At 28.9% G+C, this 16,078-nt stretch overlaps 1 pseudogene; it reads right to left on the reverse strand.

Annotated features, from left to right (window-relative positions):
- Positions 1-3,894: 3,894 nt before the first annotated feature.
- LOC126847655 (uncharacterized) lies at positions 3,895-6,200 on the reverse strand (annotated as a pseudogene).
- Between the last annotated feature and the right edge of the window lie 9,878 nt (positions 6,201-16,078).

Raw genomic sequence — 16,078 nt, forward strand, 5'->3', positions numbered from 1 at the left:
CAATCAGAAAATTTAGTTATTATTAAAGTAAAAGACTCCCTGTCAATTTTTTTGTTATACTCCATTTTGAGTTCTTATTTACAAATATAGATCTAGGCTTTAGTATTATTTAAATCAGTAATATTGTATGTAAAGTTAATTTTGTTTTTCGTTTATACAATAAAGGACTGAAATGAACAAAGATCAAACATATACTGAATCAGGATCCATTACCTCATCTTAATGTACATTGGACAATTATTTGTCCTCTGACAAATAACACATCCATGTTAATGTAACAGTTTGTTTACACTTTACGCATTATGAGTAGTACATTTATTTTGATTTCTGGTAGGTATTATCTTTTGTTTTCAATTATTTATACATTTATTGATTGTCATTCAATTACTTAGTTGGTATTAATTATTAATGAAATATTTTCTAATATTTATTTGGTATTTTTGACTTTCTAAGTTTCAAATTGTATCCTATACTAAAAGTCTAATCTGTTATGTAAATATTATGCAATTTTAACAGATTATGACAGTAGTTAATTTATTTTTATTTATGACTCCAGTTTTTACTTATACATTTATCGTTCAATCCTTATTTTTATGTTTATTATGTTGTGTACAAAAATTACACTGGAAATTAGTCATAATTTATAGCCCGTATAATGTAAATTATGAAAAATATAGTCTAATACAATTAATAATCCAAGGCAAAATAGTTGGAAGAAGGAACCGTGGAAGACCTTAAATTCTGTAGTTTTCAAAACAGAGATGAGATAATGAATTTCATTATTATTGAATCATTTAACATTACAATGGATTACTATAATATAACTTGTTGAATTTAACCATGGCTGATGGCAATAGTTTAATTCTTGCATTGTAAATTAGCTATAAGGTTTAACTTTAAAGCATTTGCATTGTGCAACATCAAACCCATATTCACAATAATATTTGTGTGGATACATTTTTTGTATTTAATAATAATAAAAATAATAAAAATATTGTTAATAATTAGAGCCGAGACATCTAATCGAATTTTTTTAATATTCGAATCATTCAAATAATAATATTCGTAAGAAAATAATTCGAATATTTGAGTTTTTGAACGAAAAATAAAAAAAAATTCTTAATCTAATATATTTGTTAATTGTTTTTTACAATGAAAAAAAAATTCGGTTATAGTAAATGGTTGTAAATATTCTAGTTGTAACTACTATAATATGGTTGCGCCAACTACATCAGTTTGGTCAGAAATACCTAACTAATTTAGTTGTTTATGAGTAGTTGGATTAACTAAACATTTAGTTGGGTTAACTATACTTTTTGTTAAATATCTATAACACTTTTCGGCGACACATCGGAATACAGCCACGGCAAACACACAACGCCAATGGCGGAATCGTGTGTAAATAACAACCGGCACCAAACGCGACGACTTAAGTCGCGCGTACGCGTAGAGGCTCGACCGACTCGGAACTTTACCGGCGATCGACGACACCATTCCAAGCAACCCCAGCACAAAACAATGGTGGATTCGCCTTTTTCTTTGTGCTGTTGTGCCGCGACAATAACAGCAAGAAAGAACGGTGACAACGTGTTTTTTTTTCTTCGACTAATACACTAACACAACGCCGCACGGGGCAGACACAGTACGGTTAGAATGGACCCGTTATCAAAAAATCCATTCGGCCGCGGAGTTGACACCACCGCGGGGGGATCGGCAGTTAGCCGAAAAATGATAAGGGTCCGATTTACAATAATTCTGATAAGACGGTGTTACCAACTTAATTAAATTATCCAAAAATGACAAATATTGTAGTGTTTGAAGTATGAGTAGAACTGTACAATACATGTATTCCACGCATTCATATCACACAACATAAATCTGTTATCTAAATTCTAATGATAGTAGTAAATAATAAATAAGTATTAAAATACGTTAAATATATTATAACTGTCAAAAACTTAGTTTTCTATTTACTCAGTGTGAAATATTCTCAATTAAAATTAATTTGATGTATAAAAATGTTATTTTTATTCGTTCTCTGATGTTTGCATAAAAATAAATAAGACACCTTGAAACAGATATGCTATTAATTACTAACTACTATGCTATATTAGATTTGTTGAACACATTTTTTTTGTAATTTGAATAACAATTTAATTAGACTATTTACTTCTTAAATTACTATCAATATTGTAACATAATTTTTAAAGTGTTATAATTAAATTTAGTTTTATGCCGTATAAAATATGATTACAAATTCTTCTACAAATATAAATATTGTCAGTAATATGTTGTTTATTAATTTTTTTAATTGTCGGAGTGCATTTTAATATAAACTATTGATTACGGAACCTTCAAAAATACAAATCTTAGGAGTTCACATACATTTGAGTAAATATATATACATATACAAAACTTGTAGAATTCTACTTCTAGTGACGTAGCCCCATAGTTTGGTTAATAGCCTTTTTTACAGAGTATCCATTAAGATTTTTTATTAAATTGCTGTCAAAATAACCTAATATTACCTGACAAAAATAAAATTTGCAGCCCGGTTGTATAGACTCCATCGTTTTGTTTTAGAGCAATTATTGTATATTGTTATTATTTATTTAACTTTTGTAAAAAGCATTATAATAACATCCTTTACAAAATGTTTAATAAAATTTAGAATAATACACTGGTTAATTACAAATCTACAATTTTCCATTTCATGCAATAAAACAGTTATTTTGTTAAGCAACTCAAAATTATGTTGTCTAATCATTACATTACATTTAAATGTTTTCATTTCCACACACATAATTATTAAATATTAATAAATAAGATATGGGTAGAAAATAATATGAATTTAAAATGTATTGGGTCAACATTTGGCTATTAATTTATGTTACATTCATAAATTGTGTAAAGCAATAATGATGTACTGTGAATATATGTACTGAATTGGTGGTGTAATTTAAACTATATAGTAGCGTTTTAGATGGGAATAATTTTTTTGTCATATTGTTACAGTTGTGTACTACATACACAGATTGTTATTTTATACATAGGTTTTACAGCAGACAAAAATTTAAATAACCAATAATAACAGTTTTTTTTATTATTAAACAAAGTGTAATGTATTTTCAAAAACAGTATAAAGAATAACTCATTATATAGTTTTGATTCTGGTACAAATAATTATTGAAATTAAACAGGTTTGATCAATAGTTAAGAGCTATTACTTGAAACTATTTCCTCCAGCTTGAATGATGGTAGAAGTCAATTTGGAATGGTAAAACTCAACTTAAGTCGACCTATAAATAAATCATTATAAAATATCAATAAATGAATAGCATTGTTCACAAGTAATATAATTGCACTTTTAAATTTTTTTACAGAAACAATGTTTGAAAATACATAATGCCATTCCAAATGTACAAAGTATGTAGGTTAATATTTATTTGGTATTGCTACAGAACAATTCCCCTCCAAAAAAAAAAACGGTTATACCTGTGCACTATTGCACGAATGTTATCACATATTTTTTAAGAAGTTACAAGTTACCTAGTTAATTGCCAATTTCTCGAGTTTTATATCCATCAACTCGATGACCAGCTCTCCGTAAAAATGTTTGAATCCGTCCTGTATAGTCATGTATCATTTGTTGGATATAGAATAATTTAATTTTAATACATTAAAATAATAAGACTAAACCATATTCCAAATTATTACTCACCCTGAGGTTTCTAGCAACTATTATACTATCCTCATTTGACTCCTGATCTGTTGCTCAACATTATTTTCTTTACTCTACAACCTCTTGTAGCAGCATATCTGGTTCCCCTTAAGACATGTAGAATTTTTTACAATTATAATATCATATCAAATATGAATTACTACAACGTCATGTCATATAAAAAAAATTGAATTACCTGGATAAGGGCCAATTTCTTGAGTTATGTATCCATCAACTCGATGACCAGCTCTCCGTAAAAATGTTTGAATCCGTCATTCTGTATAGTCTTGTGTCATTTCTTTCAAAAATTCTTCAATTGCTCTTGTATTGGATTCCCTTGTTCTTGTTGAAACACCAACACGGATCTGCAATTAAATTTAGTACATTAAAATAAATCATGGATTTAATCATATTCTAAGTTATTACTTACTCTGAGGTTGCTCCGAGCTTGCTTAAATTCAACCTCGCTTTGGTTTTCTAAAAACCTCAATTGATCTATAAAAAGATTAAATAGATTAATATCAGTTGTATCGTTAATTAAAAATATGTATTCAACTGTATAAAAATTTAATATTTTAATAGACCTTACATAAGAACTTACCAATAAACTCCATACTTTAGGATGAGGCTTCATAATTTGCAATAGCATTGAATGGTAACTTTCTAAATAATTATTTGTCCTAATGTCTCTCCTGAATACAGAAATATTATCAGGTCCAATTTCTACAAACCAGAATCGATACAGGTAATCATAAATAAAAGAATGGAACTGGTAGGCCACATATTCATTTTGGAGCATATAGAGAACTATAGCGTTGAATCCTGTGCGATGGTAGATAAGGTAATGCGAGTACCTACAAAACAAATCCTCGGTAAAAGTAATTATTGATTTATTTTTTTAACAAAAAGAATACACATACCATCCTAAAAATTCGAGCAGCAAAAGCATTTTCTTTCACCAAATTGAAGACACCAACCTGCTTGTTTCTTGTATACCGAAGAATCGCCTAGAATTGCATAATACATTTATTAAACAATAACCATATAAAATATTATTACACATTCTTCTACAAATATAAATATTTACAGTAATATGCTAAGTTTTGTTTATTTATTCATTTTTATTATATCGCCGGAGAGCATTATAATATAAACGATTAAAGAATCTTCATAAATGAAAATAAAAGGAATATACATACATTCGAGTAAATATATATATAAAATATGTATGGAGTTCTATTTCCAGTGAAGTAGCCCCATTAAGATTTTTAATATTAATTAAGACAAACTAATATTACCTGGCAAAAATGAAAATAGCAGCCCTGATGCGTAGACTCCATCAAAACGCCTTCAATTGCATTTATTAGTGCCCTCTCGTAATCCGTGATAATGGTGACATTCTCATATTGCAAAGGAATAGTGTTCCGTATGTACCTGAAGAGCTCTGTAAATTTCTTCTGTCTTCCCAGTCAACATCGCATAGACAAGCGGAAAACTCTGAAAGTAAAAAAAAAAAATACAGTTTTTGTAACTACTTTGGTAAAATTACTACCAACTAGTTAGATAAGATTTGTTTATTTAAAATTGTACTATTTGTGACCAATATTATATCTACATATGTAACCTTTGTGCATAAGTGAAGTATAATATACTTTTATTAACAGGAAGTATATAAATTATATTAATTATGTTTACTTTAACATTATTACATAGTTTACACACCACATTTTTATACACGACTTGGAATGTAAAAAGCTGGTAGCAATCGTTATCTGTGGTTTTTGGTGTAGTTTTAAATGTTCCATCACATCCAGCTACTGTTACCTAGGAAAATAAAAAAATATAAAATTTAAAAAAAGTTAAGTAATTTAGGCAATATTTTTGTCATACATTTGTGAGTTCTTCCACAATTTCTTCCAAGTAGGCTGTGTTGCAAAATAGTAGTCCCGCAAAAACTCCATTCACCATAAGCGGTCCTTGATAAAATCTGTATGAATAATACTAATAATAATAAACTCAATTTTATCACATAACAATTAAACAAATAATAATTAACTTTCTTTTACTTACAAATTGGGTGGTGTTTGAAATGTTAAACTGAATTCCTGGTTTTCTTGAAGTTGTAGTAGCTGATGTAAGTGCAAAAGATTTCTCGGTGTAGGCGGGAAAACTTGTTTCCTGATCCTTCGCATCCTATCTGCTGCTTGCAAAAAAGTGTAGTCGCCGGCTCCTTCATGATAGCTGAAAGTCAAGAACAATTAACAATATTAAATCAGAATAATAGTTCTAATTCCCTCACATTTCCATATCCTATTATGAGTACTATTTTTAGTAAACAATATTATTGGTTACTGTTTGGACAGTGATATACTTACTATACATTTTTGACTTACTCGACAATGGCTACCATGTACACAAATCGAGCTGAATATGATCTAGGATTAAGATCAACACATTGATCTCCAAGCCTGTTCCTTAATTCCCTCTTCTGCGTATCGTCTTCTTTGATCGTTATGAGTTTTCCTTAAGGTGAACCTATTGTCATTTGCATCTGTGTGTATCCATGCAGTAGATCGACATCCATTAGTCTTATGCGTTTTGCATCTCAAAAATCTAAATTACATACAGTGATGTTTAAACATTAATTAATTCATTATAAAATAATATTTTAACAATTTATTATTTAATTTCCTTCGCTAAATTTGTTTGCATATAATTTTCTTAATGTATTATTATTAATATAAAACATTTCACTTCATATAGTGACTATTGATTAAACAACTTACATTTTTTCCTCTGTTGATTTATTTCTAAAGTAATAAAATCCAAAATTGTCTTTCACTAATTCCTCTGTTCGGTGTACTCCAGGAATCAATGTGTATGTGACAAAAAAAGGCTTTATTAAAAATGATATTGGGTTTACTATGATTAGTCACAGATGAACAAAAGCAAAATATTCAATATAAGCAGGTACTGCAGGATTATTAATTTTTGGATCAAGAATAAAGGTAGCTTTTAAAAATGCTGTTTGGTTTTCTTTGGTAAGTTGCAGGTGAACAAAAGCAAAATTTGCAAAATACAACAAGCACAGTAAGCTAAAACAAATAAAAACACCATACATAATAGTTAACTACAAATTTACACCCAAAAATATTGTAATGAATAGATTTGTTTTCAGTCCATTTGTGCACAAACAATATTGATGTTATGTGATTTTGGTGTATCCACGCTTTGTGCACATTGGATGCATTGGAGATTTTTTTTTTTTCCTTAATACATTAGGAAAAGTTAATATCATCAATGAACACAATATTAAAAATAGCTTTTTAATAATATTAGAATACAATAATAGTGTAACTAGAGCTGAATGCATATACAAACTATATGGACAAATATTTGGGGGCCCTATGATGTTTTCATTTTACTTTGAACTCAACATAACAATAGCAACAAATTTCAGTAACAATATTACATCATAAGTTAATAACATAACATCTCCCTTTTTTTTTATTAAATTTAAATCTTATCCCCTAAATAAAAGGATCATAGTTACACTATACTATATTCTTTAAGGATTAATTCACGCATTCTTTTTATTTAAATTTTAGCCCAAAGTTTGCTTTAAAGGATACTGGAGATTTGGTACTTCTCCATCTTAAGACTGTTAGTAGTTTTGCAATGAACCATGAGGTTAAGTTTGTGCTGGCAATTCTTGATATAATACCAATATCCACCATTTTAGAAAACACCTTTGGAAAATACCTAGAAAATTAACAACTTTAATAATAGTGAGGGTGTTGTCAAAAATAACATAAATTGTAAATTTGTACGACTGCCTTTAAAAACAGGAAAAGTGTAGAGTATAGTTATCTCAGTGGTCACTATTTTAACTCGGTATCCATGAGGGCTTGAGAATTTTGAAAAGCGAGCTACAAGTTTAATAAACACGTGTTTGTGGCCACTGAGATTGTTTGTGTCTATTACTATAAGTATGTTGTATAGACAAGTCAGGATTTTACAAAAATATGCTAATACACATTTCTGAGAAATTGTATAAGATTAAGCTATAATTATTACCTGTATGTATTCCAATTACCATCTGTAGTTTAAAAGCTAGGAACTTTGAATTTTCAATATTAATACCGTTAAGAGTCATGCTTAATAAGTTCCTATGTCTAAGCTTGGCGGATATGGGAAACATGATTGGTAAAACTTTAAAGTAGGAAAGTACTTTACTCTTAAAAATATCAACAAACATAAATTAAAAACAGAAAATTAGTATAATCGTATGTAGTTTTAATTCGTGTCCGAATAACCTCTACGTTAATTCAAATTTTGTAATATTTTAGGTTATGCTATAAAAGTATAAACAAAGTAATAACCGTTTTACAGGTTAGGTTAAAAAAATCCAAAATAAAGGATGCGTTTTTATTGGATCTTGAAAACCGCGAAAAAGCTGTTCAAAGTTTAATGTTAGAAAGTCATGATTTCAAACTAATTATATTATTGCTGAAAAGTTATAAAAGTTTCAAGTTACAACCAGCACTTTAAAAGTTAATATTCAAATACTGTATTATATAATGCTCATTAATCGTACTTCTCCGTCCTCTAAAGGTGGGGTACCCTCGTGTTAATAACTAATATTACATGTTTCAGCGTTGGAGATTTGTTTTAATATAAAAATTTTTGTAAATTAGTCCTGCCGTCTGACGGTGGACGATATCGATTAATGATTTTTTTTTTAAAAGCATAGGGCTTTAAATTTATAGCTATTGCTTACTGCTAATTACTACTACACATTGAGTTATTAGGCGATGTCTGATTAGATATTGAGATTGGTCATTTTAAATTTGGAATACTAAAAAAAATTACAGATTCAGCTATGTAATTCTCCTTAAGGAATAGCTCCGAGCTTGTAAGTACATTACGATCAGCTAATGACTTATTTACTTAATACATAATAATAATATAAATTTATTGACATAGTACAATACAAAATATACATAATTTTAATAATTAGATAACAATATTTCCGCACTCCCTAATACTAAACTTGTGTTTGGGAAGCGATTTCTTATAAATTATATTATACATAATATAAAACAATACATACATTATTTTATTAGAACAATGATATATCTTCTTATACATTTTTGACCTCAGATAAATCTAAGTTTTTAATATATTTTTTAAATGACTTAAAATTTTCAGATTGATTAAAGTTCATCCCCAAATGGATATACTATAAGAAAAAATTGATTTCACGAAATAACTCTTTTATAAGATTCATTAAATATGTAGACAAATGTCCTTCAAATTGGTACTATTAATGTAATATCGATACAACTACCCCATTTAAGTCTATAATCTATGATTAGACCAACACATTTTAATTGAAAATGACTATTTAACAAAGCATATAAAATTTGATTTTAGTATGTATATTTAATTACAGATAACCTATTCTTACAAAACCAAGCGTACACATTATTTAAAATCTTATTTGACTCCTAGTATAAATTGCCAATTGTTGGTTTAGATAATAAAATAGCAGTATCATCCGCAAAGCTTAGTAATTGTGTGTCTATGTTTGTTTTTATTCAGATATCAATATCAATATTCAATATCAATGGTATGACTTTAGATATTGTCGGGTATTGTTCTGCAGAAAGCTCTACTGTCATACTTTGATAGGGTTTTAATAATGGCGTTATATCCTGAATAATGTCCCATTCTTCAAGTGTTAGGTTGGATGGAGCCTCTTTTAACGATATTTTAACTTTAATAATCGTTCAAGCATAAACAACGTGTTGTTCCATTGTGTACAGACGTCTTGCCATAAGCTTTAATACCCATGTAGTACTCAGTTGTTTTTGTTTTTCTATTAATGTCCCATTTCCTACCTCACTGCGCTTAAAAAAACCAACAATGGCACGACATTTTTTTATAATATTTTCCAACTCATTTGAGTTTTCAGACTACTCTTCTTCACTTTCTGCCAGAGTCTGCTAGACTATTAAATTTAAGTTGTGTGCTGTACAGGGAATATGCTGAATTTTTAATAACTGAACTGCAGCCTTAATGTTGGTGCCACCATCCGTCACAATTGCAATTACTTTTTTTTTAAATTGGCCTCATATTAAATTCATTCGTCGTTTTTTCAGTCAAATATGGCCCATTATGATTTTTCTCCAATTTGTTTGTACTTAAAACAATAGTTTTTAGTTGAGACAATCCTTTTAGAAAAAATGTGCCAAGATAGTTATATAGGAGTCTGTGTTCATTGATGACCATATTTCTGTTGTAATTAAAATAAACGAAGTGTCGTTCAGGATCTCTTGAACATTATGTTTAATAGTAGAAAATAAATACGGAATAATTGTTCTACTGAGAGCCCTTCTGCTGGGTATTTTATAACTGAAATAAATTATTCTTATCATTAATAATCAAATAAAATAATTTGTATATTTTATTAAATGGTTAATGCAGATTAAAACACCTCAATTACTTTCAATTTTATATGTATGATTTTGGCAGTTGTGAGGAATGGATAGAATGTTCGGAACGATTGACGAAAGAACCCAAAAATAATAAAATCAAAATTATCAAGATAACCCCTCAAATCACATGATTTATTTTTAATTTTCATAATTGCGACAAAATTTGTAATGAATAATATAATTTATTAATTACCTAGAATCTAAAAGATTTATCATGTTCTGAAAACCTGAATTTTCACAATTGATAAGGGTTGCAGGTCCTCTGCAATTATTTTAACTATTGAATTATGGAACTCTTTGACTTGTAGTGTCGTTAGCTCTCCGAATCTAAAGATAATTCAAGGAATACTTGTTTAATATTTTACTATTAAGATATAAGGTAAGACTTAAATTAAGGTATTACCTGTCTATTTGTATTAGGTATGTTACGAAAAGTTTTGAACCAACTGAAAACTTATCTTAGATGTACTACTGGGCAAGGACGATGTTATAAAAGGATTTGATGCCACAGAGAATGGACGACGCATGATTCTTCACTAAATTGAAAAATAAATTTTAACTTGCAACAATATATGAAATCTGAAATTGTATATTTGTGTGATAAATTAATGTAAATAAATGTTTAAACTAAAAAAATAAATTATGAGATTTAAGATATATTTTTACCTAATTCTTATGAACAATTAACCAGGACTCACCGATATACCGACTGCTCACTCCCTTCTTTAGACTACAACTAAATTAAAAATAATATTCAAGATGATTGCTACCCCATGAATTTACTCCAAATGACGCCTCTGTTATAATATGTAATGAATCGGTAATATTTTATGTATAATAGTTTGTGTCTTCTTCACTCTTCGCTGGAGGAGTCCGATAACAACCTCAATATTTGTAAAAGAGTATTTTAATATTTCCCATAATTTCTATTTAATTGTTACATGAAAACAAAAAAATACTACCGGAAAAACAAAATGTATACTAATTAACCATCAATAGAAAGTTAATAGAAAATATTTTATCATACATATTAATATTTAGTTATTATATTAAATAATCTAATTTTATTAATTTTTTATTCGTTTTTATTTTATTTTTGTACTTACAATTTCTTTTTTAAGGTTATTGCTAATTGATAGATGTCAACAGTTACACTTCAATAACACAGACACAATATAACATAAAAAGTAAAATAGAACTTTGATAAGATGAAATACTTGGAATATGCGTTATACCAAAACATACCTATGTTGTATAAAAATAAAAATTGCTGTTTCTTGGTAAGCGCATCACGTGAGTACGGCTGTACGCTTTGGCTCGTTTTTTTTAAATGTTCTTGATAGTGCAAATACGCGTTTTACGAAAAGAAAAATTGAAAAATAACACGTTTGTACTGACTTTCCTTTTTGGTTTTACAAAAATTAAGCACGTATTCAAGTATAATGTATTAATATCAACGTCATATACAACGAAACACTGATTGGAGCGGTATATCTCACATAAAATATGCCGGTTTATCCTATTTACTATTTAGATTTCTTTTCTTAGAATATTGGACAGCTTGGAGAAGACCAATTCGGATTCAGGAGAGAGAGAGGAACTCGAGAAGCGATCTTGGCTCTGAGACTAATTCTAGAAAGAAGACTGGATGTAAATCTCCCAATATATATAACATTTATAGATTTAGAAAAAGCTTTTGACAAAGTAGATTGGTTCTTGCTGTTTGTTTAGTACATTAAAAAAAAGTGGAATCGATTGGAAGGACAGAAGGATCATTTTGAGAATATACGAGGAACAAGCAACACTGATAGATATAAATGGAACCATTAAGGAAGCTAAGATAAGAAAAGGTGTGAGACAAGGCTGTCCCTTGTCGCCTTATTTGTTCAATCTATTCATGGAAGAAGCAATCAAAGAAATGAAGGAGGTAACCAATGGTGTTAGAATAAATGGAAAACAAGTGCATAGCGTACGATTTGCGGACGACATTGCTCTGATGGCAGAAAGTGAAGACAACATGAACCTAATGCTGAGCACCTTGTCCAGGATAATGGATAAATTTCATATGAAAATAAACGCTACCAAAACAAAAACAATGACAGCACGAAGAGATCAAATATATACCCAACCATCTATAAAATTAAACAACATTATAATTCAAGAAGTCGACCATTTCTGCTATCTGGGAAGCACAATTACATATAATAACGAATCCACCATTGATATAAAAAAAAAGAATAACTCTAGCCAAACAAACATTCATGTAGAAGTACAGTCTATTAACTAGCAAACACTTCAACATCGGAACTAAGAAAAAATTCATTAAAACATTTGTATGAAGTGTATTGTTATATAGATGTGAAACCTAGACCATCAGGAAAAGAGAAAGGGACAGTTTAGAAGCAATGGAAATGTAGATCTGGAGAAAAATGAGCAAAACATCATGGGTTGAAAAGAAAACAAATGAGCAAGTGTTAAATGATGTAAGAGAAAGCCGGGATATAATGAGACACATATTAAGAAGGAAAACGAAATTAGTAGGACACTTATTTAGATACAACACATTTGTAAGGAATATCTTCGAGGGAAAAGATCTAGAGGACGCCCAAGAACACCATACTTCCAAGATCTCAAACATCTTATGGATGTCACATCCTATTCACAGCTGAGAAACGCGGCGGACGACAGAGACATATGGCTATCACGACAAGGCACAGCCTTTAGATGATGATGATGATGTTGTCTTGACATCGAATAGTAAAATATTTTTTAAAATATTTCAATAAAATATGTAAATCTAATTTAATACGATTTAAATAAATAGAAAGAATTTATTTATTGTTTTGTTTTATTAGTATTCCAGAATATTTTATTTTTATTAATTATGGACTGTGCTTTGCAAAAACTTCTCTTTTCGGTTTGACTATTTTGACATGTGAGTACATTTACTTAGTTCTTTTTACGTTTACCTGTAAAATAAAATCATCGAACGGTTATACGTTTATAAATTATGTATATATATATATATATATATATATATATATAGATTAGATTAATGATGAATGATCCGTACACTTCTCTTGTTGGGCATGGAAAAAACTCAAAGAAACAAATGTGAATTTGTTAGATTTGCATCTGTCACATTTTCCGTGTAGTCCATATTTTTTGTTCCTGGTAGATCTCAATTTTGCCGACCCCATCCAATTTGTTTTTTTACGACACTTCACACACCATGACAGCGCATATGATTCGCCAGCCATAGTTCCTAAACATTTTCATTTAAATTATATCATTGGACTCAATAAAACAATACTTACAAACTTTAATAAAACTTTCAAACAATTTCTGAACGTCGGACCAAAACACAGTATTACGATTTCGTGTATGCTAACAAAATATAATATCGACATTGAATTTGGTAACTAACCAAACAGAAACAATACATTTACAAATTGTCTCCAGCCAGTATAGTAATTATACTTAAATGGTACACGGATACCAACAATGTATTACTTGGGGCGTCAAGTATCAAAACCAGCTAAAAGAAATTTTTGTGTTGGAATAATAATTAATATTCTATATATCAGGAAGTATTTCACAATATATAAATATGCTATTTATCTGTATAATAAGAATACGTAGTTGTTAACCAGGAAATGTTATAGAAAAACAAAGTTGTTTTTGTAAGCACACGTGTATCTGTAGACGCGTGCAACCTTGTGGGTTAATATAAATAGCATTTGATCTAAGGGCTCGGGGCTCAGTATTTCTATTCAGTTTATACATATTACTAGTGTATTATTGTTTCACTGTGTTGTAAATATTCTATGTATAATATATCTATTATTGTAATAACTTTATTTGTGTTCAATACTTGATCATCACTACTCGCACTCTGATACTATATTTGTGTATAGTATTACAACATTTTGAACATTTGTACAAACAATAAATAATTTATTCAGATGGCCGATTTTAAAACCAACCAAGATTTTCTTAACACAAATTAAGTTAAAGTTTTTATGTGATATTCAATAATAGTTTTACATACCATGTAATAAGGTATCACCTATTTTGTAGACTAGGTACGTTTGCCGATATCCATTTACTGTTTAAGGCGGTTTCACACTAAACGTTTTCGAGGACGATTCCGTTTTCCGACAAAATGACCCTCGACCGTTGTCACCATAGCCGTTTTCCGCCAAAGGTTATATTCCGATTTCCGCCAAAATAAATCAAAATTTGTTATCTAAATATTTTTTAAGAAACCCCTGAAACTAAATCTATGATATCATTCACTGCTTTTCGATTACAGGCTGAATTAATAATAGTTTGTTTATCGACAGCACTATGTTCTGCTATAAAATTACCTATATTCTGACGAGTTCATATTTATTATTTCTTGTGAATATTTTAGCCGTACACTTTTTATCATACACTATAATAAAGGGTGTTCAAAAAGTTCGAAAACGGTCATTTTTTTGAGCCGTTATTGATTTTTTTAAATTTTGGATGTTGGCAGATGTTATTTTACGCACATTTAAGGCTTATATCCAAAATCTTACCTTAAATAGTTTGCGCATGCGTGGTCTCAACTTTTGAAATTTAAATGAGAACCCTCATATTTTTTTAGATATTCTGTTAAATTATAATTTTTTTAAGAAAATTTTAAACTAATTTTGTTTAATTAACTAGTAATTTGTTTTATAATAAATAACATAGATTTAAAAAAAAACGGAATTTAAAAGTAATATAAATAAATAATATATAATAATATAATAAGATTTAATAATTATAATATTTCAAATTAATTAGTCCGTCAAATTATTAAAAAAAAATCTATAAAAAGAAATTTTAGAAAAATGGTTCCCCGCCACTGTCAAAGACAATTCAGAAAGAGGAGAAAATTGTTGAACTATCTCCCTGAATTACCTTGGCCGCAGCGAGATCTTTGAGTGCTAACGGTTTGATAGGATGTCTGACCCCACCACCCTCCTCGACTTGCATTGTACGTTCTCCTCGAAGTAAATTTGCCCCATCACACAGATCCCCGAAGAAAACGCGCAAACTAAACCGAGCTTGGATGGGAGATTCGAACCATTATGCTTTAAGTAGAATTATTAAGTCCTACCAATCGCGCCAAAACCCAAGATGACGTCATAGTTGATATTGACACTTATAAGTCGATAATATGTTTTGTTGTTATCGAAAGAGACTCAATTATTTCTTATTTAACATAACCTATTTGATTTTGTTCGTTTGATTGAAGAATATTTACTGAAGTGCAGTTTCAATTCTGTTTTTAATACTGTGGTGCCGTTATGATACACTATTTTACATATTAAAAGCGTTTTGGTGATATTATTAGTTTCTGTTGATTATTATTAATTGACGATTCAAAATTTACATTAATAAGTACTCATTAATTTATTACAGATGAATAAGATATTGATTGTAAAACCTGAACAAATGTTATAAAAGTGACAACCTATTATTATTTTAAACAAAAATATTTTTATTTTCAAAATTTCATCAGTTAATCATTTATTATCATTGTCAGGTAACAAAACACTTTGTAATAGTGAAGACAAATGGCAATACCAGAAAGTAGAAGCGCACCAAATCCATTAAGTAATTCCAGATTTGCAGTACAATAATAAAATATGTGTATTTGTCTTAAACATACACGTAATAGTAAGTTGTTAACTATCCTATTTAATTAAAATGAATCTTAATAATGGTTTTACCTATCTGTTTCAGTTAAACCTTTTTGGCAATAGTAGAAAATACTTTCTATTAGGAAAAATGTTAACAAAATCATTTATATTAAACCACTGGTATAACTAAGTAGCTTAAA

Source organism: Adelges cooleyi, unplaced genomic scaffold, assembly GCF_023614345.1.
Source record: "Adelges cooleyi isolate 19-005CV unplaced genomic scaffold, UGA_ACOO_1.1 ACOO_flye_CR_arks_rails_tigmint_CR_PRNA_115, whole genome shotgun sequence".
Lineage (NCBI taxonomy): Eukaryota > Metazoa > Arthropoda > Insecta > Hemiptera > Adelgidae > Adelges > Adelges cooleyi.